This window comes from Tachysurus vachellii, chromosome 5, assembly GCF_030014155.1.
Source record: "Tachysurus vachellii isolate PV-2020 chromosome 5, HZAU_Pvac_v1, whole genome shotgun sequence".
Lineage (NCBI taxonomy): Eukaryota > Metazoa > Chordata > Actinopteri > Siluriformes > Bagridae > Tachysurus > Tachysurus vachellii.
Window position 1 is genome coordinate 22,742,207 of NC_083464.1, and position 23,401 is coordinate 22,765,607.

At 42.5% G+C, this 23,401-nt stretch overlaps 9 non-coding genes across 9 annotated transcripts; all 9 read right to left on the reverse strand.

Moving 5' to 3' along the window:
• Positions 1 to 2,026: 2,026 nt before the first annotated feature.
• On the reverse strand, positions 2,027 to 2,098 carry trnaq-cug (transfer RNA glutamine (anticodon CUG)). Its single transcript has one exon. It is a non-coding gene; the product is annotated as a tRNA-Gln (tRNA).
• A 17,173-nt stretch (positions 2,099 to 19,271) lies between these two features.
• On the reverse strand, positions 19,272 to 19,343 carry trnaq-cug (transfer RNA glutamine (anticodon CUG)). The gene has a single exon. It is a non-coding gene; the product is annotated as a tRNA-Gln (tRNA).
• Positions 19,344 to 19,857: 514 nt separating this feature from the next.
• trnaq-uug (transfer RNA glutamine (anticodon UUG)) lies at positions 19,858 to 19,929 on the reverse strand. Its single transcript has one exon. It is a non-coding gene; the product is annotated as a tRNA-Gln (tRNA).
• A 593-nt stretch (positions 19,930 to 20,522) lies between these two features.
• trnaq-cug (transfer RNA glutamine (anticodon CUG)) lies at positions 20,523 to 20,594 on the reverse strand. Its single transcript has one exon. It is a non-coding gene; the product is annotated as a tRNA-Gln (tRNA).
• Positions 20,595 to 20,799: 205 nt separating this feature from the next.
• Positions 20,800 to 20,871, reverse strand: trnaq-cug (transfer RNA glutamine (anticodon CUG)). Its single transcript has one exon. It is a non-coding gene; the product is annotated as a tRNA-Gln (tRNA).
• A 427-nt stretch (positions 20,872 to 21,298) lies between these two features.
• On the reverse strand, positions 21,299 to 21,370 carry trnaq-uug (transfer RNA glutamine (anticodon UUG)). The gene has a single exon. It is a non-coding gene; the product is annotated as a tRNA-Gln (tRNA).
• Positions 21,371 to 21,966: 596 nt separating this feature from the next.
• trnaq-cug (transfer RNA glutamine (anticodon CUG)) lies at positions 21,967 to 22,038 on the reverse strand. The gene has a single exon. It is a non-coding gene; the product is annotated as a tRNA-Gln (tRNA).
• A 514-nt stretch (positions 22,039 to 22,552) lies between these two features.
• Positions 22,553 to 22,624, reverse strand: trnaq-uug (transfer RNA glutamine (anticodon UUG)). The gene has a single exon. It is a non-coding gene; the product is annotated as a tRNA-Gln (tRNA).
• Positions 22,625 to 23,220: 596 nt separating this feature from the next.
• trnaq-cug (transfer RNA glutamine (anticodon CUG)) lies at positions 23,221 to 23,292 on the reverse strand. The gene has a single exon. It is a non-coding gene; the product is annotated as a tRNA-Gln (tRNA).
• Positions 23,293 to 23,401: the final 109 nt, after the last annotated feature.

The following is a 23,401-nucleotide window of genomic DNA, read 5'->3' on the forward strand; positions in this document are numbered from 1 at the left end:
TAAATTCAGACTTTCTGAAAACCAGCTTGGGGAAACAAACCTCAAGCTCCCTCAGATGGCTATTAAAGTCTTTTTTCTCAGGGCCCAGCGATTCCACCGGATATGCGCTTCTCTTGCAGCTTTAACCAATCCTCCCAGATGGCTCAGCATGAAGTCATATACTTCCAGGTTTGCACAAGGTTGAATAGAAAAGACCCGGTCACATTCCGCCTCTGCCACTTGGAAAGCCAGGGACATTTGGGGGTTCCCAAAACTGGCCCAGAGAGTATTCATTATTAGATCTTTGCTCTCCTTCAGTTTCTTATCACATTCTCTTGCAGTCTTCTCTACATCAGCCTTTTGTTGTAAACTTAATGCTGGTACAGCCTCTGTATCCAACTCAGCCTCACCCTCCACAATAAAAGCAGCCTCCATATCCTCATTTGCTTCCATGACTTTTGTGGCTTGAAATGAAAGGTTGTTGAGGCTTTCTCTGAGCTCTTCCTCGCACATGTCTGTATGGGTCCTTGAAATGGAATTGACGAGCCGAGAGAAGAGTCTTTTTGCACTGGTTCTTTCAACTCTGAGCTGCTCCAATGACCTTTTCTCCGCCATACTCTCCGGTTGGAATGGCTAACTAATAATGCACACCACGGCGGTTTACCTTTCTTTTTCCAGGCCTTCAGATGAAATCCTTCAATCCTGGACACGGGTTTTCACTGTCAAGTGTTTTTTCCAACTGTGTGCTTTCCCACACTTGAAGAGGATAGGTCTCACTGTTTGAATGATTAAACTGGATTCCACTCAATGATTAAGCCTTGTGAATTTCATTCATCCATTTATTTGGCATAGCATTAATCTATGTAGGTGAAAAACCTTTAAAGACAAACATACAGTGTAAATTACCATCAAGCCCAATAAAATGCAGAAATTAGCAGGTTTAACATGACTTGATTATAACTTTACACAAAACATTCAGTACCTTAAATTAATAAACCATTTAAACCAAGAATATTTCGCCAGACCTAGGAGTTGGTAAATATCTCACATTTGTATAGCTTAATTTACTGGACTCTAACTACATGCTTTTAATCATATTTATCAATTAGTTGCTATTTTAATAATTAAACAATTCATATTTAATTATATAGTCAGATCACTTAAATCTTTTATACACTAATTTATATCACATGAATTTTAAGCAATATTTTTTATAGTATTTAAAGTATTTAAACTATCCAAATCATGAATTACCAAATTAAACCAGGTAAGCTTAAATCAAATTCAGATAAATCAAATTTAGGTAAATAATTAACAAACCCTAATTGTTAAACAAAATATAAACATATACAAACATATTAACCCACTACACAAACCCCTCATGAATTGAGGATACGCTACTCAAACCAAAAACACGCTCTACATTGCGTCATTGAATAGCCTACTACATTCATTCATTCATTCTGGTAGCAGTTACTACGCACAGCGTTCTTTAGCCAGCAAAGCTTCAGTTCACCGGCTGTCACTTCAGAGCTCTTTTTTTAGTACCCGCTCCCGCACAATGTTTTTATATCAAGCTCTGATACTCCTTTTCTGTTAAGTTAGCGCTGCTCTTTGCCGTGGCTTCAATTCCCAGTGCAGAACAATAAAAGCAAAAAAGCGCTTCCTTATCCAGCCGAGGCACACGCAACAGATTGGATTTGTTTAGCCTGGTTCTAATAAGGGAAGGCGGGGCGACAGGTGGATTGCTGCAACACACAGACTGCTACCCTTTGGTGCAAAGTACTCTGAGGAATGAGTCCTGCCCAAATCAGGCTAAGCTCCCACATAAATTTGAGACCTTAGATTTTGTAGGAAACCCCATATGACTTGCCTAACATACATTACTCATGGGTCGGATCTGTTATGTTGTCTTATTACCATGCAAGTACCAGGAAACCGTTTAGAACAACGCAATTACATAATAAAAAAACACAACGTCACCTTGTAAATCTGAGGTACACATAAAATATTGTCACAACACAACAGGAAAGACATCTCATCTGCAAGGTCCCACCGAGACTTGAACTCGGATCACTGGATTCAGAGTCCAGAGGGCTAACCATTACACCATGGAACCACTGATCAATTTATCATTTGTTTTGATTTTATAAAGGATAGTTGGACTTTGTTTTGTCACACAATCTTTTAAAAAGTTTTTACTGGCACAACATACTGTAGAAAGCACCTGTAAGAGAAAATCGCCTCCAACCTACATTGGCCCAGGCTAGCTCCTGCAATCTGACTAGAGGTTTAAACAATAATTCTAAGTTAAAATTCAAAGAAGAAATGATCAGCCAAACTCACGAAGACTGGATTCAGTTGAGGTAGGTTTATTGACAGTCGTATAGACAGCAATCAACCCGCTGGTACCAGGGATACAAGTTTGTCCAGTAGACGATACTTGCACCGAAGCACTGCTGATTACAGTAAGCTTATATACAGTTCTGACATGCCCCCCTTTTCGCCATACCCCCTACGTTATCCAATCATAATACCGCTCACGTACACAGTTTCGCCCGCTTAGGAAATTACCATTATTTCCAAATTGGAATGTTTTGCCCGTACATTGGGTCAATATTTTGCCCTCGCATTAGGCCATCTAAAGTCCCATTAGTTTCCAACCGAGGGGCCCCGTCCCCATAGTCCTTGGGCCTACGTCATCAGGCCATGGAGCTTATAAGTTGGTTTTATGTGCTTTTAGACTTATTCTCTTTTCTGTGGTCTTCTTCAACACAACTCAACATAACACAGTTGTTCATGGGTATGTATGGATTTTCTTGTACTCCAGCATTTTCTCTTCTATATGACTCAAACCTGTTCTTCTACTGTTCAGTCTCTTTGGATATGGTGTGCAGTAGTCATTGGTTTACTTATTAACCCAGTGGCCAGAGTATTGTATATGCTTGCTGAGGCTCTATTTGTGGTGTGTTCTAGCTTCAATCTCTGCATGGGTAGCACACCTTTTGGATGAAACTGACCTTTCTACACTGTTGCCTACTGCTGATCTTCTCACTGAGGTCATTACTCATTATATCCAGGATATGGAGAGTCGTGGTCGGCCCAGTGACACATCTGCTGTTAAGGGGGTCGATGTCTCAACTCAGACTGCTACAGTTGCTAACAAGTCTACTCAAACTCCTTCAGCCTCATCCACAAGCACACAAGCTACTCAAGCTTCATGGCGTGTTAACAAAAAGACTCAATATCCTGCTCGCTATGCTGTCAAACCATTTTATATTAAGAAGTGACTCTTTATAATTTTGCATCTCCCTATTAAAACCCTTCTGCTCAGTTTTGGGCCTTAATATTGTGTGTGCACGTGAACTTTCTGCCTCTGTGTGTGTGTTGGTTTCTGTGTATTCTTAGCCTATAGGGGTGGTTAATCATTTTCTACTTTTGATGGCCTACGCCCAGGACCTGCTGGCTTCTAATGGCCTGTGCACAGTATAAAATTTGACTCTTGATGTATGCTTCTTCTCCCCATCTTACCTTTCCCCTAGTCCGTGGTGTATTTTTGCATTATTTTATTAAAAAATTCCCACATAATTCCCCCCTTTTGCAGCTGCAAAGCTACAAAACCCAATGGACTTAGTGGTGGGTGGTGAAGGGAAGCATGTCTCATTTTATGCTAGCACAGTATACATGCATCATTCAGTTTTAAAGCCTTGGTCCAGAGGTGAGCGAAAAAACCCTCTCATACTTGCCAATCGATAAGGAAAAATTCTCACCTTGCCAGCGTTTTGTGCTCGACAGTGTATTCATCACCTGGACTCTATACACAAATGTATACATCCTGACATGCTATATGTGTTACATGTTATATTGATTATGCGTTACATGTTATATTGATTATAGATTACTGATAGGTTACATTCATTATAGATTACTGACGTGCTCTACACATTACATATGTTATTAGTGAAGGTTATCTATCACTCTTTGTGCGTAGGTTTGTTTCGTTGTCCTCTGTCGCCCCTTAGAACGGTGTACTTCTGCCCCTTGTGGCTTTGCACCACGTAGAGAGGCTTGGTGGGGAACAGGGGAGAGGTTACCAGCACTTCACCCCGTTCCCTAGTCTGCATTCCTGTCCTTGTGCATGGCAAGGCCTCCAAGAGCTGTTCTACCTTCACAGGTAGGTTAGCCCACAGTCTATCAGTCCCTGCACAAATCGTGATGATCTCCATGTTCTTCCACATGGGTCAGTTCAAGGAAAGCCATTCTAGTCCTCCCACCTTGAGTCCATACGATATCTCTCGCATCAGGTAATATTACGCGATGTTACCCAGATCTGGACACCTTCCTTGTTCAAGGGCCCATACACCTGTTTCTCCCGTGCAGCTACCCACTTTCTGTCCATGGTGATGTAGTCTGCCTGTCGGGGAATTGGGTTCTCCCAGTGGGTCAATCTCCACTCTCCAAGTTCATCCATCAGGATGTCCTTTCCTTGTCCCATATTCGTCATTTTCTCTCCACACTTTCCCTGTTAATTATAGGACACAGAGAACACGGGGACAAACACCACATAACACCATTCTTGTTTCTAGATTATAAGTATTTCTACACAATGTATACTACTTGATTTCTAACTTGAGGTGGTTTTTTATATATTTTTATTTTTATTTTTTGTTTTATGTAATTTTATTTTCCTACACTTTATTTTATTTATTTTTGTTTCATTTTAATCATTGTATGCTTAACATAACATAGCATATTTACATTTTATTTACAGGAATCTTATATTGTCCGGGCAAACCTGTGCCTTTCTAGGGATGTCATATACCCCGAAGGTTTTCATTTCCATGTACTCTGGTTCATTGTTTTCTACAATCTGCAGATTCTGTCCAAATATAGATTGTGTGGCATTGGAAATCATTTTACGAATTAAAGGTATCACACAGCAAGTATTCAGCATTAATATTAACAAGAATGTTGCTAGCACTGTCCCCATTCGTGTTAGAATAGCTCTCCAGCTTCCTGAAAACAACCAGTACCACCAAGTTCCTCCGGTTGCATCTGGTTTGTGGGTGTTTCGTACATGCTCAATGCGCAGATCTTCCAGTGCTTTGAGGGCAAAGGTGAGGTTACCTCCTTCCCCTGTATGCATCGGAATTACTGAACAACATTCATCTCCGATCAGGCTACACACTCCATCATCAGGTGCTCTCATTGTATCGATGGCAAGTCTGTTTTGTAATGCCATTACAGATACTGCATGCAATTGTCGCTCGATTCTTTGAAAAGCTAGGATAGTGGCGTTTACAAATCGCTGTTGATTATACCATATGTAGTTGATGCATTCCGCGTTCCATTCCGCGAAAAAACACTACGAGGTTGTCCACGGCGAGTTGTCCCTGTGCTCTGTACTTGTCGGGGATGCCTACCGGGATTCCCCCCCAGTCAACATAGACAGATTTATCCTCTGCATAGCTGAATCTTTTCCGTCTTCTTGGCACAGGAGTCGGCAAAGGATTCTCTATTTGTCCTATGGGAAGAACCCTTAGGGCCCTAATCAGGATTACTGGGGCACAGATTCCTCCCCACTGCTCTGGGAGTCTTTGCCGTAATGATTTTCCCTGTCCGCAATACCAGAATACATCTGCTATTGGCAGTGTTCCCTTCTTCACCAGGTCTGAGATTGTCCAAGTATGCTTCACTATTTTTCCATTTTCCCCCACAGCTTGCACTTGTGCATCTTTGTTGGCTTCCCACACTTCTTCACAGTTCTGTACTTTTCCCAGCATTTTATGTCCATATCCTCTGTAGCAATGGGGGAACCATAGGTTGTGTGCTATTTTTATGTTTCCAGGTGGCTTGGGAACTGCCGGTCTTGTTATTAGGGAGATGATGCTTTCGCAGCTTTCTTCGTACAAATGTTTGTAGCCATATCGTATTGGCTTTTCTCCAGGCTTATATTATTGGTCTTTTCACTGATGGAACGGTTGGGTCGAAGAAACGATTCAGACAGAACGGGACACATCCTTGGTATGTGCATGCTGACATAGGTTTGCAGCCACGCATCTGGCACGTCGCTAAATTTCCTGGAATTGGGACTACCCTAGCAGGTAAGTTCCTCTGAGCACATATTACACAGTCTGTCTTCATAGTTTCTTTGGCAGTAAACATTAGCCATTTCAGGTACAGATTTTCTGTTCCTTGGTTGACTTCGTCTATGTGTTCCAGTATTGTTTGCTTTGCTTCACGTTGTACCCATGCTTGTTGGATACCGTCTGGGTTCTTCTCTTTCCGGCTCCTGCTGGTCATGTTGTGGGTGTACAGTTTCACCTTACTGCCTTTCGTGCCTTCAGTTTTTATATTCCATATTTGAGTACAGTCTATCTGGACCTTTGTTCGTTTTATGGTCCTCAGTAATCCTGCTGTTATTATGAGAATGGCTGCTATTGCTATTGTTATTAATATTGCAGATGTCGGGCTTACTCTTCTAGTGTCTCTTGGGGTCATTTTCAGTTGCTCTCTGGTATCTCTTGGGGCCATTTTCAGCTGCTCTCGGGTTCCAGTCTGTTGCTGAGTTCCTGTTGTCGAGTTCTTGCTCTTGTTCTAGATGCTGGCCCACCCCTTATATCTTCAGGCACTATATTTTCTACCCCTTGATCTATGCTGTCCCACCCAGCAAGTATCTGTTCCCACTCTGCCCTGTTAATGGTAGACGGTATCTCAGCCTCCGGTGATATTGGACTGTCGGCCAGTTCTTGCGTTCTTGCTGCCTGGGGTGGTTCAGGAATCTGTTCCACCTCGCGTCTTAGTTCATCTAGTACCTGTTCTACTCCTATCCTCCAGCGATTCTCCTGTTGTGGGCTGATCGCTGTCTGGGAGGTTCCTTCCTCGGGCTGCCCCCCCCTTTTGTCGTCTCCCGGGGCTCCTTCTACTGATGTTTCAGGTAGCACCTCTAGCGGTGTGGGACGCGGATCAGATTGCTTCTCTGAAGGTGGTGCCCTTCCTTCTTGTGTCTCGTCGGGCTGTCTTTCCTACAGTGGTGGGTCCTCCGCTGATGAGTCTTCATTTCTCTGTGTCTCAGGTGTCTCAGGTGCTGGATCTTGTAATTGCCTGTGGGTAATTCTGGGGCTGAGGGTGCAGTCGGGTCTTGTGCACGTGTGCAATGATTGAGGTGGTACCATGCAGCCTTACCTTCTACCTTTATGGCTGTTGGTGTGGCTAGTGTTACCTTCTGTCCTTCTTACGTCGTTCCACTTCCTTTTGAAGGCTCTGATGTACACCCAGTCCCCTGGTCCTACTTTTCGTAGTTCGTTGGGTAGTTCTATCGTTCTTGCTTCTGTTGCCCCTTTCACCTGTTGAAACAAAGTTCTGTGTATTTGGGTTAGATGTTTTACATAACTGGCAAGTTCTTCTTCTAATTGTTCGAGTGGGGGCCCTTTGTAGGGGCCTCTCAAGTATGGCACCGGCATGGGTCGACCCGTAAGCATTTCATGTGGTGTTAAATGTGTGATGCGATTTGTTTGCATGCGCATGCTCATCAATGCCAATGGTAGTGCTTGTACCCATGTCAATTTGGTCTCTGTGCAGATTTTAGCCAATTTTGCTTTTAGCATCCCATTAGCCCTTTCCACCATCCCCTGCGACTGCGGATGATATACACATCCAAACCTGTGCTTTATCCGCAAGGCCTGTGTCACTTTGCTGGCAACTTTGTTCAAGAAATGCATACCATTATCCGAACTGATCTTATCAGGAATTCCAAATCGGGGTATCACTTCTCCGCAAAGAAATTTCACTACCATTTCAGCATCAGCATGTGCTGTTGGGTGGGCTTCCACCCACCTACTGAACCTGTCTACTACCACCAAAACGTATCTTTTCCTTTCTTTCCTTTCAATCATGTCAATGAAATCAATCACTAAATGTCGGAATGGAAATCTGGCTGTGGGATGTGCCCTATTGGAGCGGTGAAGTTTTTCCTGATATTACGTTTGGCGCATATTTCACAGCTTAATACGTGATCGATTGTTGGGCCTAAAAATGGTGACCACCATGTTCTTTTAAGCCTTTTCACTACCTTCCCCCTTGCGCAATGGTCCAAACCATGCGCAGTATTGATTAGGGTAGTCAAAAGTGATATGGGGGCTACAAAGTGTCCATGTGGCCCTCGCCACAGGCCAGTTTGCCTGTGCCTGTGCACTCCCATTTCCTCCCAACGTGTAGTCTCATGGACTGATGCTGCATTCTGTGAGGCAGCTAAGGATGCTAAGTTGGTCTCTGGTGGAGGAGTGCCGTGTGGGACAGTAACTGCTAGGATATCTATCCGCTGTGATGCCACCTTTTTAGCGGCTTCATCCGCTGCCGCATTACTCCTAGACACGAATATGCCATCTGTTTTGTGTGCGGCACACTTCACAATAGCTAGTTTAGCTGGAATTGTGATGGCATGTAGTAGTTCCGAAATGGCCTGACCATGCGTGACCGGTGAGCCATCTGCCCTATGAAACCCGCGCTGGGCCCAGATTGGTCCGTATAAGTGACATACTCCATAGGCATATGCTGAGTCAGTGTAAATTGTGCACGTTTGTCCACTGGCCAATATACATGCTGCTGTCAACGCTTTTAGTTCCGCTTATTGGGCTGAACAGGGCTGACTCACAGGCAGGGCTTGGACGGTTTCAAAGGATGAGAGATCACGGTTCCCTTCCGTTCCCCTAAAACACGATCCTTCGACAAAATAAGTTAGGGTTGAATGTGGCAGTGGCTGATTCTCGAGATCTTGTCGTGCTTTTAAATGTGCACTGGAGACAGCATGACAGTCATGTGGCTCTCCTTCTAAAGGGGTCATCATTCTGTCCGCCGGATTTACCATACGACACCTCTGGATTGTCAATTCAGGTGCTGAAAGAATTAAGTCATACCCCGTTTTTCATGCTTGGGTAATTACGAATGCTGGGCTAGTCAAGAGGGCATGCAGTGCATGGGTCGTATACAGGGTTGTTGGGTGGCCCATAGTAATTGTGGATGCCTTTGATAAGCAAAAGCGGCTGCTGCTAACCCTCTGTAACAAGGAGGCATTCCTTTTTCAACGTTATCAAGTGATGTGCTGAAGTAGGCAATCGGCTGCTTCCCCTGGCCCTGTTGTTGAGTTAAAACCGCAGTTGCAAAACCCTGTTTTTCTGAGACATATAGGTGGAATGGTTTGCTATAGTCTGGTCCAGCCAAAGCTGGTGCGGAACACAGATCACCTTTTAGCAGCTCAAATGCTGCGAGGGCCTCTGTGGTCCAAGTAAGGGATGCTTTTTCATTTCTCTGATCAGCTGCATGTATCAGTGCACGCAGAGGAGCTGTTTTCAACGCAAAGTCACAGATCCACTGTCTACTATAACCCACCATGCCTAGAAAAGAAAGCATTTGTTTTACTGTCTGAGGTTTTGGGGCGGTACGTACCGCTTCCACATGAGCTGGGGTGGGAGACCTATCTGTTCCTTGTAACACCCTACCAAGGTATTCAACTTTCTCTTTACAAAACTGCAATTTCTCTCGGCTGACTTTATGTCCATTTTCTGCGAGCATGTTAAGCACTGCCAGTGAGTCCTTCCTGCACTGCTCTCTGGTTGGGCTACATATCAATAAATCGTCAACAAACTGAATTAAAATGCTAGAAATGTCAATTGAGGCCAAGTCTTCTGCTAACACACGGTTGAAGATCGACGGGCTTTCACAATACCCTTGTGGGAGCCTTGTATACGTATACTGCTTACTTTCGTATGTGAATGCAAACAGATGTCTTGAATTTGGATGTAAGGGCACACTAAAAAAAGCTGAACATAAATCTATTACTGTGTACCACTTTGAGTCTTCTGGGATATTTGACAGGAGAGTGTGCGGATCAGGCACTACAGGCGTCTCCGCTTGTACCACTCTACTGACTGCCCATAGGTTATGCACAAGTCTCCATTTGTCAGAGTTGGGCTTCTTGACAGGAAATAGTAGGTGTTGCAAGAGCTGTTAGTTGGAATTAGGATGCCTGCTTCAAGTAACTCTTGAATTGTGAGTCTAATTCCCTCTCTTGCCTGTACTGACAATGGGTATTGCCTTTGGTAAGGTAACCTAACATTAGGTTTAACCTGAATTTGGACTTGACCTGCCGATTTATCTAATCCTACATCAGTCTGATGTTTTGCCCACAAGATATCTGGCACGCTTTCTAGCAATGATTCGTCTTCATTGGCTCCATTCTCTGTCCTGAGTGTAAGTGTATGCGATGACAACGGCATGTGCCTCTCTATCCATGTGTGTGTAGCTACCACGCTATCTACTGCCGTTTGTGAGATTCGTGTGTACTTGCTGTCTGGTGAGATGTGTATGTAGGAATTATGTGTCGGTTTCCATTCTCTGACCTGCGCTGCATCCCTAATTATTGGTCCTAAATTTTTTGATTCAAATCCTTCTGCTACCATGAGAGAGATATGTGGGGCAGCGTTTGAAATATGATGCCATGCCTCTAGCTCATCCTTTAGGATTACCATGGTGGCCACTCCTTGTGGGCCTATTATCACGTCTGTTGTCATTATCTCAAACTGTTTCGTCTCCATCAATCCATTCCACAGTTGTCCATATTCCTCATTCTCGCTGTCATAGTCATAGTATAGGGTACAATGCAAGGGGCTCTTCGGTTCCTTGCAGTCTGGCCGCATGGCCTGTATCCACATTTTCCATTTCATGTAGGTCTGGTTAAGTCCAGATGTGTTAGGGGCGATGTATTCCAGCCAATACACTGTATCCTGTGTCCTCTTCTTGTTCGTTTCTGTTAGTAAGTGTTGACCTGCCAACGTTTCATCTGGGAAAGTTACCCAGACTCCTGTTAAGCTGCAGTGTATTTTTGCTGCCAGTCTGCACAGTAGATCTCTTCCCAGTAAGTTCACTGGGGATTGGGCTGAGTATAAGAGTGGTGCCACTATCGTGGTGTCTTCAACTATTAAGGTCTGGGGCTCCGTGAATTTCAATATCTGTGTTGTCCCTGAGAAGCCAGTGGTTTTTATCGAGTTGTGTGAGAGGGGGAGTCCGGAGCCTTCCTGTCCTATACACGAGAAAGTGGCACCAGTGTCTATCATAAAGGGAACTGATTTCATGCCGTTAATAGACACCATAGTTGTTGGTTCCTGCCTTGGATGCAGTGTGGTGATGTACTGCATGTTCTCCCCCTCCGGCTTCTCTGGGCATCCTCAACTCCAATTCGCTGCAGGCCCTGTCCAGGATCCTGCTTGTCCTGACCATTGGTTGGGACCTGATGGTGTCCCTTGCTGACCTCTGTGTTCTGGCTGTCCTGGTTGGCTTTCCCATGGATTGATCTGACAGTTTCTTCTAGTGTGTCCTTTTCCACTGCACCCCCAACATTCAAGTACCTGTGCTCGTGGGTTGTTTCCACCAGCCTGGGGATTCCCGAACTGTCTTGGCCCTGGGCCTTGGGGCCATCTTTGCCATCGTCCTGGTCCTTGTCTCTGGCCTGGTCCCCTCATAGGGCGGTTGTGCGGTGCCCCCTGTTGAGTGCCGAGGTGGACATGTATTGGGGGCATAGCTGCTTGCGATAGCATTTGTTGTTGCGCACTTGGGGGTATTTGTGCTGGAGGCAGCATATGTTGTTGCAAATATGTCTGTGTCGTTACTCGGGGTGCTTGGGTCGGTGTCATCTGGGTTACATTTGATGTAGCAGGTACCATTACTGCTGCTTCAATCGTTGGGGCTTGCAGTTAAGCTTGTACCTTTCCTGTTTTTTCTTTTTCTCTTCGGGCTTTGGTGAGCTCTCCCAGTTGAGTTTTGTATAGTTGTGTCATTAGTGCTTCAGTTGCATCTTTAGCTTCTCTCTTCTTTTTCCTGTGTTGTTCTATGTGATGTACGAGATGAGCTTGGAATGTTTCCCAGGGTAGGGTATTCAGTCCGACCACATTTTCTAGTGCTTCTTGTACTGCTGCCGGCATGCATCTTTTTAGCATCATTTTGAACAAGCCTTGGTTTGTCTCATTCAGGTTCCAGGCTGTACCCGTCTCTTCTAGCCATTTGGTCTGGAAGTTCTGGATGAACTTTAATGCATTTTCTTCTTCGCCCATTGTTGTGGCTTCTAGTTTACCTGGGTCCATCTTGGTGGGGTACATGTCACGTATTGCATCCCACACGCGATTCCTGTAGGCTCCAAAGGCTAGGTCGTCATCTCTTTCTGAATGCATCGCACTCTTCAGTCCTGCCTCTGACAGTATTTCAGTCGCCTTAACTTTCCCTATCACTTGGGCCAGTATGGCCTTGATATCTCCGATTGCCAGCAGGTGGCCAGTTGTTTTTTTCTTCAAACTTTGTTATCCACTTTTGCCCTCCTTGGCATATGTCTGGGAGTTGGTTTGCTAACCCAGTCATATCCATGAATGACCAGGGCACATATCGCACTTCTCCTCCTTTGGCTATTAAGGGGCACTGACTCACTTCCGGTTCTTCCATCACAGTCGCTGGTAGGTCTTCTTCTGTCCCAAATCTTCGTGGAGCCCTTACCATTCTTCCTGACTTTCTCTGTTGTGTACTCTCCGGCTTCTCTTTCCCGCGTCCTTTCCTGCGTCCATTACTGGGCCAGTTACTCTCCCAGCGCCTGCGATTTTCTTTCTTTTCCAGTTCGGCTGGGTTGTCGTCTTCTTGTTGGATTACATCTACTATTTGTCGCATTCTTTCTTCCATTTCTGCAGTACTTCTCTCCAGTGTCCTTTTAGCTTATGCATCAATTTCCTCAGTACGTTTCAATTGTTGTTCCAGTCGGTCGAGTGACTTTACCAGTTCTTCATGCAGCTGTTGATCTTCTTTTCTTCTCAATGCTGTGGCTTCTGGCTCTATGTACAGTGTTCCCTTCACTCTTCTTTCAACAAGTCCACTTGTATTTCTTTCACCACTGTTATCTGGTGTTGTCCTGATTCTGGTGTCTTTTTCAACAAGTCCACTTGTATTTCTTTCACCACTATTATCTGGTGTTGTCCAGATTCTGGTGTCTTCTTCCTCTGATAGTTCTCTCCACCGTCCTTGTTCTGTGGAGTGTTTTTCATTTCTGGGGTTGTTAGATTGACATTCTTCTTCCACTTCGCTTTCCTCTGGTGCCGAGGGTGTGCTGGTAGAGAGACCTATTTCTTTCAGATAATTGTTGCTTTCTTCTCTTAGTTCCTTCAGCTGCAACTTTCTTTTAGCTGTTATGGGTGCATCTTGATCTTCTGTTGTACTGTCCAGATGACTGGCTGATTCCACTCCGTCTTCTTCTCCGCACAGCTTCACTCTTCCAGTTATTGTTCCTTCAATTTTCGTCTATTTCCCATCGTTTTCCTGTACCACCATTTGTGTTACATTTGGATACAGTTTTCTGTGTGTCTGTTGTCCATGATGTGTCGCATAGGGTGGGGGTTTTTCCTCGCTGCACCCGTCTCCCTCTTGTCTTCTTTTTTCTTCCTCTTCTTCTTTCTGTATCACTTTCTGTATCGCTTCTTCTCTTCTCTCTATTTCTTTGCCTTCTTCTTCAAACCAGCTAAGTATTTCTAGCCACTTTATCCTCTTTACTCTCGTCTTATCATCTTCTTTCCCTACTTTCCAATGTCGCAACATTTCTTTCACTTCTTCACACCTTCTTAGCCTAAATGTCCCTTCCTTAGGCCATTGCAACACTCCCTGCGTCCTGTCATGCCATTTCATCATACATTTTTTAATGTATTTCTCATCTGTTTTGTGTTTAGCTATCACCACTTCTGCCGGTGTTGGCTGGCTTGTTTTTATTACTTTTCCCATGACACACCCTTGTCGTGCCCTGTGGGCACTGCTTCTCTCTCCTAAGTTTTTGTTGTTTCTTGACCAAACCAAATGTACATTTATCTGCTTGACAGTTATTGCTGGCCTGACTGTTTTTTCCTCCAGTATCCTTCTGATAATGTGTTTATCTTGTCTATCAATACAGATACTGCCAATCCTCTCTCCCAATTCACACTCCTTAACTCTACAGTAACTATTGCTGTAAGTCCTGAGCAGTAGTTGTTTTGGATAGGTCGAGCTCGATTTAAATCTATCTCAGGCTCATCTTTTTCACTGTCTGGATCCTTTAGGAAATCAAACAAAGGGATGGTGGCCTTAGTAGCACTGGGATCTTCCACCAGTCTCCGTAATATTGGGCTTAGGAGTGTGGGTTCCCAGAGTTTTTTAAGCGTTTGCGTCCAATCAATCTCAGGAAACTCAACCTGTAAATTCAACAAGTTATTCTACTTAGTCAGATACCACAATTTAGCAGCAATTAATTCTTCCGACTGCCACCTTTCAACCCCACACTTATCTTTAAACGTTCATTTGTCCCAAAAGTGTGCTCTTATGCCTTTCGTCTCTATAAGTATATCTTGTGGTGCCATTAACTATTTAACTTGTCTGACACAAGACCCTCAGCCACCAGAGGGAGCCAACAGTACCAAGTGAGAATTACTCTCACGGGGCTTTACTCTGCTCGTCCTTTAGATACTAGTTTCTTCTGGTGTCTCAATATTTCTACAATACAGACCGTCATAAAACTCATTAACTACCACTATATAGCCACCTGCAAAATACTGGAGCTTAAATCTTCTAACACATTGATGTAATACTGAGTGATTATTAAGTCACGACCTTAATTGGTAAGGAGTAGTAACACTAGTGGGCTGTCAGCTGACACCGTCAATATTCTTGGGGGAACCTGGTCCCTATATTCTTCCTCAAATCTCAAGAAACTTGGGTATAGTGCTAGGACGGTGTACCACCATGTAGTCATACATAGGGATCTTTCAGCAATATTTTTGGATTATTCTATGTTCATTGTAGGTCCAGGTTCAAACCTACGTTTTTTTATTGTGGAGTTTTACCTTAAGGATTCTTCTTCTGGTTCAATGGTGCTTTCAACGTATCTTATCACTAGTCTATACTGATTGTGGGGTCTAATTAATCTGTATCTTATGAAGTGTAGCTTATCGCCCTCTAGTCTGGTCTCTGTTAAATCATAGGTTGGGTTTTCTGACAACAGTTGCACAATTGGATGATTAGGAGCTACTGTGTGACAGACTTCTGAGGCTACGCTAACGTTATTACCTTCTTCAATGCCTACACAGCATGGAACCAACATGTGAAGCGTCATTCAGGGCTGTTTTTTACTTTATCTTAGTCCTATTAAATGTATTTTGCAGTGTTATATTCAATGTGTATTCTGTTTAATCTTCATATTATTTTAACTTTTTCTGCAATCTATTACTGGGGTTTCTTCAGGAATCCCTTTGCTCAGATTACTTTGAGCACTTAATGAGTGTTATACAGTTCTATGGACCACTATATGTTAAGCAAGGGCTATTTCTAAGGCAGCTGATGACATGCCAACAGAACTGACAATGCTAGGCGGGGGCACTGGTAATATACCAACACCTACAAAAGCAAATAAGACAATATTCCTACGCCAACACACATTAGGAAACACAATGCAGGGAAATCAGCTTAGTCATTCAAAATCACACACAGCAGGGAAATCAGCTTTTTTGTCATAGAAAATCACACACAATGATCACACATGGCCATGCAAATCCACTCTTGTCACATACATACACACAGTAATGCAAATCCACGTTTGTCACATAAAATCACACACACAGCAATGCAAATCAACTCCAGCTCTTTTTTTTATACATGAAATCAAACACAGCAATGCAACTCCACTTCAGTGCTCTCTCCCAAGCTTTTTAACACAATATCTTTACGCTGATCTGTCCACACCGTCCTGTGCCTTTCACAGCGGTATTTCAGATCCTTCCGACCATGCAGCCCTGGGGCAGCTGTTTATACAGAGAAGTAAACACTCAGATTACTGTCTCGCTTGACAGTTCGCAATGAGCCTTTTCACACACTCCTTTCTGCCCACCTTTGCTTTTTCCTTCTCTATATAAAGACAATGAATCTATTTTTCCTCTATTCACCTTTGTGCTGCAACATACCCCAGCGGTATATCGGGAAAACTCAACTAACTCGCACAACCTGTCCGTTCAGACCTGTCTTTACTCAGAGACAGTGGTAGCCACAGGTTAAACAATAATCTCAATGCGCACATACACTTATCACTCTCAATCTCATATATACTTTTCCACCTACCAATGTTTGCAAACTCTACACAGTCTCTTCCAAATCCAGTCTTTATATTCACGTGGAAACACGCAGTAATTTTTGGTTTTTTGGATCTTTATAATTAATCAAAAATTTCTTGTTAAAAATCCTTTGGATTCTTTATAAGTCAATTAAAACTTTAATAAATCTTTCTGGGTTTTATAAAATCAAAAATTCTTGCTAGGTTCTTTTAGGAGAGTCACGGAACTGATCCGTCCCAGTATTGGGGCTGCTCTGGCCGTACAGACCACACAAGACTATAGCAGAAACTTTGATCTAACAGGCGTTCTGCTTACCTTTTCCTATGATGGCCAAAGTTGTCTGGTCTGGACGGCGGGGCTACGCCTCCCCACATCCGGGGTTCGGGGTCCCCATAGACTCTCCTGGCTGGCTCGCCAAAACAATGTAGGAGAAAATCGCCTCCAACCTACATTGGCCCAGGCTGGCTCCTGCAATCTGACTAGAGGTTTACACAATAATTCTAAGTTAAAATTCAAAGAAGAAATGATCAGCCAAACTCACGAAGACTGGATTCAGTTGAGGTAGGTTTATTGACAGTCATATAGACAGCAATCAACCCGCTGGTACCAGGGATACAAGTTTGTCCAGTAGACGATACTTGCACCGAAGCACTGCTGATTACAGTAAGCTTATATACAGTTCTGACATGCCCCCCTTTTTGCCATACTCCCTTCGTTATCCAATCATAATACCGCTCAAGTACACAGTTTCGCCCGCTTAGGAAATTACCATTATTTCCAAATTGGAATGTTTTGCCCGTACATTGGGTCAATATTTTGCCCACGCATTAGGCCATCTAAATTCCCATTATTTTCCAACCGAGGGGCCCCGTCCCCATAGTCCTTGGGCCTACGTCATCAGGCCATGGAGCTTATAAGTTGGTTTTATGTGCTTTTAGACTTATTCTCTTTTCTGGTGTCTTCTTCAACACAACTCAACATAACACACTTGTTCATGGGTATGTATGGATTTTCTTGTACTCCAGTATTTTCTCTTCTATATGACTCAAACCTGTTCTTCTACTGTTCAGTCTCTTTGGATATGGTGTGCAGTAGTCATTGGTTTACTTATTAACCCAGTGGCCAGAGTATTGTATATGCTTGCTGAGGCTCTATTTGTGGTGTGTTCTAGCTTCAATCTCCGCATGGGTAGCACACCTTTTGGATGAAACTGACCTTTCTACACCATCACCTACTGCTGATCTTCTCACTGAGGTCATTACTCATTATATCCAGGATATGGAGAGTAGTGGTCGGCCCAGTGACACATCTGCTGTCAAGGGGGTCCATGTCTCAACTCAGACTGCTACAGTTGCTACCAAGTCTACTCAAACTCCTTCAGCCTCATCCACAAGCACACAAGCTACTCAAGCTTCATGCCGTGTTAACAAAAAGACTCAATATCCTCCACGCTATGCTGTCAAACCATTTTATATTAAGAAGTGACTCTTTATGATTTTGCATCTCCCTATTAAAACCCTTCTGCTCAGTTTTGGGCCTTAATATTGTGTGCGCACGTGTCCTTTCTGCCTCTGTGTGTGTGTGTGTGTGTTGGTTTCTGTGTATTCTTAGCCTATAGGGGTGGTTAATCATTTTCTACTTTTGATGGCATACGCCTAGGACCTGCTAGCTTCTAATGGCCTGTGCACAGTATAAAAGTTGACTCTTGATGTATGCTTCTTCTCCCCATCTTACCTTTCCTCTAGTCCATGGTGTATTTATGCATTATTTTATTAAAAAATTCCTACACCTAATTCCCTTCTTGAGCAAAGCCCCAAGTGCCTTGTGAGTTCTTTCTAAGCAAAGCTCAGTTCATTTGCAACAACAGACCATGTTCCTACCCTAACGTAAACAGGTTTCACCGAGATTTGAACTCAGATCACTGGATTCAGAGGTCAGAGTGCTAAACATTACACCATGGAATCTTTTGTTGTTTGTATGTTAATCGTTTGGCCTGGTATGTATCCGTTCTAGCTATTGTAAGATCTGAGAAGCAGTGAGATAGTTTTGTTCTGTAAGGGCTAGGCACAAATTAGGATGTGCTTTGTCAGGTAAGAGCCCAGACAAACAAATTTCACTTTGTAGCAATCGTGGTGAAGCTCCATGTCCCTTGCATAATACAGACAATCTTTGATTGACCATGATTTTATGAAGGACAGTTGGACTTTGTTTTGTCACACAAACTTTTAAAAAGCTTTTAGTGGCACAACATAGAAAGCACCAAATGCCTTGCTTAATTTGTACTACCTTGCAAATTCTTTCTAAACGTAGCTTAGTTCATCGGGTAGCATGTGTGATGAGGGTATAAGTTACCACCCAGTATTCAAACTTAAACAGGTTCCACTGAGATTTGAACTCGGATCGCTGGATTCAGAGGCCAGAGTGCTAACCATTACACCATGGAACCACTGCACAAGACAATCTTTGTTTTGATTTTATAAAGGATAGTTGGACTTTGTTTTGTCACACAATCTTTTTTGGAACCAAGGCAGGGTGAGCGCTTTCGGACGATGTTCTAAACTGTTGATTTGTTGCGACATGGCACATAAATTATGATGATAAGATTTTAGAACATGTAAAAGGGTTTTGTTTCATCATTGTTAGCTCCATATTACAGACTGCTTCGTTAAAGTTTTTCGTTAAACACAGACCAAAGGGTAGATTCGTTAATCTACCCTTTGGTGCAAAGTACTCTGAGGAATGAGTCCTGCCCAAATCAGGCTAAGCTCCCACATAAATTTGAGACCTTAGATTTTGTAGGAAACCCCATATGACTTGCCTAACATGCATTACTCATGGGTCGGATCTGTTATGTTGTCTTATTACCGTGCAAGTACTAGGAAAAAAAACAGCTGTGTTTTAACAATGCATTTCCAAGATTCTTACCTTCTAGTCTTATTAAAATGTAAAGAATGTGTTGTTAATATCTCATTACCATGTTGATTAAAATCATGAAATGACTCTATTGTCTTGCATTTTTGACACCTTGCTTTAGACCAACGCAATTACATAATAAAAAACACAACATCAACTTGTAAATCTGAGGTACACATAAAATATTGTCACAACAGGAAACAAATCTCATCTACAAGCTCAGGAAGGTCCCACCGAGACATAAACTCGGATCGCTGGATTCAGAGTCCAGAGTGCTAACCATTACACCATGGAACCACTGCGCAAGGCAAGCTTTGTTTTGATTTTATAAAGGATAGTTTTTTTTGTTTTGTCACACAATCTTTTAAAGAGGTTTTACTGGCACAACATAGAAAGCACCTTTGTTGTTTGTATGTTAATCGTTTGGCCTGGTATGTATCCGTTCTACCTATTGTAAGATCTGAGAAGCTGTAAGATAGTTTTGTTCTGTCAGTGCTAGGCACAAATTAGGATTTGCTTTGTCAGCTAAGAGCCCAGACAAACAAATTTCACTTTGTAGCAATCGTGGTGAAGCTCCAGGTCCCTTGCATAATGCAGACAATCTTTGATTGACCATGATTTTATGAAGGACATTTGGACTTTGTTTTGTCACACACAAACTTTTAAAAAGCTTTTAGTGGCACAACATAGAAAGCACCAAATGCCTTGCTTAATTTGTACTACCTTGCAAATTCTTTCTAAACATAGCTTAGTTCATTGGGTAGCATTTGTGATGAGGGTCCAAGTTCCCACCCAGTATTCAAACTTAAACAGGTTCCACCGAGATTTGAACTCGGATCACTGGATTCAAAGTCCAGAGTGCTAACCGTTACACCATGGAACCAAGGCAGGGTGAGCGCTTTCGGACGATGTTCTAAACCGTTGATTTGTTGCGACATGGCACATAAATTATGATGATAAGATTTTAGAACATGTAAAAGGGTTTTGTTTCATCATTGTTAGCTCCATATTTCAGACTGCTTCGTTAAAGTTTTTCGTTAAACACAGACTGCTACCCTTTGGTGCAAAGTACTCTGAGGAATGAGTCCTGCCCAAATCAGGCTAAGCTCCCACATAAATTTGAGACCTTAGATTTTGTAGGAAACCCCATATGACTTGCCTAACATGCATTACTCATGGGTCGGATCTGTTATGTTGTCTTATTACCGTGCAAGTACCAGGAAAAAAAACAGCTGTGTTTTAACAATGCATTTCCAAGATTCTTACCTTCTAGTCTTATTAAAATGTAAAGAATGTGTTGTTAATATCTCATTACCATGTTGATTAAAATCATGAAATGACTCTATTGTCTTGCATTTTTGACACCTTGCTTTAGACCAACGCAATTACATAATAAAAAACACAACATCAACTTGTAAATCTGAGGTACACATAAAATATTGTCACAGGAAACAAATCTCATCTACAAGCTCAGGAAGGTCCCACCGAGACATGAACTCGGATCGCTGGATTCAGAGTCCAGAGTGCTTACCATTACACCATGGAACCACTGCGCAAGGCAAGCTTTGTTTTGATTTTATAAAGGATATTTTTTTTTGTTTTGTCACACAATCTTTTAAAAAGGTTTTACTGGCACAACATAGAAAGCACCTAATTCCCTTCTTGAGCAAAGCCCCAAGAGCCTTGTGAGCTCTTTCTAAGCAAAGCTCAGTTCATTTGCAACAACAGACCATGTTCCTACCCTAACTTAAACAGGTTCCACCGAGATTTGAACTCGGATCGCTGGATTCAGAGTCCAGAGTGCTAACCATTACACCATGGAACCACCAGGGCTGAAACCTTTTGTTGTTTGTATGTTAATCGTTTGGCCTGGTATGTATCCGTTCTACCTATTGTAAGATCTGAGAAGCTGTAAGATAGTTTTGTTCTGTCAGTGCTAGGCACAAATTAGGATGTGCTTTGTCAGGTAAGAGCCCAGACAAACAAATTTCACTTTGTAGCAATCGTGGTGAAGCTCCAGGTCCCTTGCATAATGCAGACAATCTTTGATTGACCATGATTTTATGAAGGACATTTGGACTTTGTTTTGTCACACACAAACTTTTAAAAAGCTTTTAGTGGCACAACATAGAAAGCACCAAATGCCTTGCTTAATTTGTACTACCTTGCAAATTCTTTCTAAACATAGCTTAGTTCATTGGGTAGCATTTGTGATGAGGGTCCAAGTTCCCACCCAGTATTCAAACTTAAACAGGTTCCACCGAGATTTGAACTCGGATCACTGGATTCAAAGTCCAGAGTGCTAACCGTTACACCATGGAACCAAGGCAGGGTGAGCGCTTTCGGACGATGTTCTAAACCGTTGATTTGTTGCGACATGGCACATAAATTATGATGATAAGATTTTAGAACATGTAAAAGGGTTTTGTTTCATCATTGTTAGCTCCATATTACAGACTGCTTCGTTAAAGTTTTTCGTTAAACACAGACTGCTACCCTTTGGTGCAAAGTACTCTGAGGAATGAGTCCTGCCCAAATCAGGCTAAGCTCCCACATAAATTTGAGACCTTAGATTTTGTAGGAAACCCCATATGACTTGCCTAACATGCATTACTCATGGGTCGGATCTGTTATGTTGTCTTATTACCGTGCAAGTACTAGGAAAAAAAACAGCTGTGTTTTAACAATGCATTTCCAAGATTCTTACCTTCTAGTCTTATTAAAATGTAAAGAATGTGTTGTTAATATCTCATTACCATGTTGATTAAAATCATGAAATGACTCTATTGTCTTGCATTTTTGACACCTTGCTTTAGACCAACGCAATTACATAATAAAAAACACAACATCAACTTGTAAATCTGAGGTACACATAAAATCTTGTCACAACAGGAAACAAATCTCATCTACAAGCTCAGGAAGGTCCCACCGAGACATAAACTCGGATCGCTGGATTCAGAGTCCAGAGTGCTAACCATTACACCATGGAACCACTGCGCAAGGCAAGCTTTGTTTTGATTTTATAAAGGATAGTTTTTTTTGTTTTGTCACACAATCTTTTAAAAAGGTTTTACTGGCACAACATAGAAAGCACCTTTGTTGTTTGTATGTTAATCGTTTGGCCTGGTATGTATCCGTTCTACCTATTGTAAGATCTGAGAAGCTGTAAGATAGTTTTGTTCTGTCAGTGCTAGGCACAAATTAGGATTTGCTTTGTCAGGTAAGAGCCCAGACAAACAAATTTCACTTTGTAGCAATCGTGGTGAAGCTCCAGGTCCCTTGCATAATGCAGACAATCTTTGATTGACCATGATTTTATGAAGGACATTTGGACTTTGTTTTGTCACACACAAACTTTTAAAAAGCTTTTAGTGGCACAACATAGAAAGCACCAAATGCCTTGCTTAATTTGTACTACCTTGCAAATTCTTTCTAAACATAGCTTAGTTCATTGGGTAGCATTTGTGATGAGGGTCCAAGTTCCCACCCAGTATTCAAACTTAAACAGGTTCCACCGAGATTTGAACTCGGATCACTGGATTCAAAGTCCAGAGTGCTAACCGTTACACCATGGAACCAAGGCAGGGTGAGCGCTTTCGGACGATGTTCTAAACCGTTGATTTGTTGCGACATGGCACATAAATTATGATGATAAGATTTTAGAACATGTAAAAGGGTTTTGTTTCATCATTGTTAGCTCCATATTACAGACTGCTTCGTTAAAGTTTTTCGTTAAACACAGACTGCTACCCTTTGGTGCAAAGTACTCTGAGGAATGAGTCCTGCCCAAATCAGGCTAAGCTCCCACATAAATTTGAGACCTTAGATTTTGTAGGAAACCCCATATGACTTGCCTAACATGCATTACTCATGGGTCGGATCTGTTATGTTGTCTTATTACCGTGCAAGTACCAGGAAAAAAAACAGCTGTGTTTTAACAATGCATTTCCAAGATTCTTACCTTCTAGTCTTATTAAAATGTAAAGAATGTGTTGTTAATATCTCATTACCATGTTGATTAAAATCATGAAATGACTCTATTGTCTTGCATTTTTGACACCTTGCTTTAGACCAACGCAATTACATAATAAAAAACACAACATCAACTTGTAAATCTGAGGTACACATAAAATATTGTCACAACAGGAAACAAATCTCATCTACAAGCTCAGGAAGGTCCCACCGAGACTTGAACTCGGATCGCTGGATTCAGAGTCCAGAGTGCTAACCATTACACCATGGAACCACTGCGCAAGGCAAGCTTTGTTTTGATTTTATAAAGGATATTTTTTTTTGTTTTGTCACACAATCTTTTAAAAAGGTTTTACTGGCACAACATAGAAAGCACCTAATTC